Raw genomic sequence first — 2117 nt, 5'->3', positions numbered from 1 at the left:
AGCTCTGGAGCCCTCAGCACAGGAAAGACACAGACCTGTTGGAGCAGGTCCAGAGGAGGGTCACAAAAATGGTCAGAGGGGTGGAACACCTCTCCTATGAAGAAAGGCTGAGAGAGTTGGAGTTGTTCAGCCTGGGGAAGAGAAGGCTTCAGGGAGACCTTATTATCAGTACTTCAGGGGGGCTTATAAGAAAGATGGGGACAGACTTTTTAGTAGGGCCTCTAGCAATAGGACAAGGGGTAATGGTTTTACGCTAAAAGAGGGTAGATTGAGACTAGATATACGGAAGAAATTTTTTACGCTGAGGGTGGTGAAACACTGGCAGAGGTTGCCCAGAGAGGTGGTGGATGCCCCATTCCTGGAAACATTCAAGGTCAGGACGGGGCTCTGAGCAACTTGATCTAATTGAAGATGTCCCTGCCCACGACAGGGGGATTGGACTAGATGACCTTCAAAGGTCTGTTCCAACCCAAAGTATCCTATGATTCTGTGATTCTATGAGAATGCTATAGGGCCTCCTAGGGCTGAGATGTGGCAGGGAGGGCTGGGAGGAACACTTTGGGGTCTTAGGAACAGCCATCCTGTCATCTCTTCATGCATACTGTAAAAACTGGATTTATTCAAGTAAGGATCACATACAAGTTACCAATGAATCTGAAGTGAAAATGAAGTGGTTGCATGCTATGGAAGAGATTCCCTTCAAGTGCCACTGTTTTAACAGTACATGGACACTAAGGTTCCGGTATGCCTAAGACTAAAGTACAATCTTTTCATACTTCATAATGAAGAGACTGAAAAATGTTTAAATTAATGATGTGACATACATTTATCTCATGATTACCATGCCATCTCAGCAGTAAGTGTGTGGAGAGTGCAGTAAATGATGCTTGTTCTGGCCTGCAAAGCTATTGTTAACCTTCTTAGTGTCCCAAAGAAATCCTTTCTTTTTTTAAGAGAGTATTACAGTTTTAAATTCAAACAGAAAAAAAAATCGTTGGTCCTTGCTGGTTTTACTTGAAAGAATTATTTAGGCCACTGTAAACATAGAAAATGCCTATCATTTCCTCTAATCCTCAAAGAATATTCATTTTAAATGTTGGGTTTGCTCTTTTGGAGACTCATCACTGTAAAAGCCTGTCCTTTAAGAACTGCCTACGTGTGGAACACATTATTATGCATCTTAGCTGAGTCTTGATAGAGTCCAGTGATGTCTATTTGGTACTTTGCTATAGAATATGCAGAAAATGCATATGAAACAATAATATAATACTTGAGTATTTTATGCCAGTCTACATGCAGCAATTCTAGACTAGGTTGCTACCAGTCCTGGTTCCAATTTCACACTTTAATTTACCTCCACTGAGATCCAAAGTTTGGCATAGCAGGGTGGAAAGAAAACATGTTGTCCTGGTTTTGGCTGGGATGGAGTTCTTCCTAGTAGCTGGTACAGTGCTGTGTTTTGGATTTAGTATGAGAATAATGTGATAACACACTGATGTTTTAGTTGTTGCTAAGCAGTGTTTATACTAAGTCAAGGACTTTTCACCTTCCCATACTCTGCCAGCGAAGAGGTGCACAGGAGGCTGGGAGGGAATATAGCCAGGACAGCTGACCCAAACTGGCCAAAGGGATATTCCATACCATGTGACATCATGCTCAGTATATAAACTGGGGGGAGTTGGCCAGGGGGCAGCGACCGCTGCTCAGAGACTGGCTGGGCATCGGTCAGCAGGTGGTATGCAATTGCTATTCTTCTATTATTATTATTATTATTATTATTATTACTATTTTACTTTATTTTATTTCAATTATTAAACTGTTTTTATCTCAACCCACGAGTTTTCTCACTTTTACTCTTCCAATTCTCTCCCCCATCCCGCCGTGGTGGGGGAAGTGAGCGAGCAGCTGTGTGGTGCTCAGTTGCCAGCTGAGGTTAAACAGACACATGGTTTCCCAAATTTGTTGCTTCAAGCATCCTTACCTCGCAGAGATTAACAGATTTGCAGAACAACATAACTTTTACTTTGACCCAGCTGTTTTCAAATGAACTAATTCATTCCTCAGTAATCCTTGGCATTTTTCATTTTATTTGTTTTACAGCTAATAGCAATTTTTCC

The sequence above is a fragment of the Pygoscelis adeliae genome, unplaced genomic scaffold (genome assembly GCF_000699105.1).
Source record: "Pygoscelis adeliae isolate BGI_AS28 unplaced genomic scaffold, ASM69910v1 Scaffold57, whole genome shotgun sequence".
Lineage (NCBI taxonomy): Eukaryota > Metazoa > Chordata > Aves > Sphenisciformes > Spheniscidae > Pygoscelis > Pygoscelis adeliae.
This window is presented reverse-complemented; position numbering follows the sequence as displayed.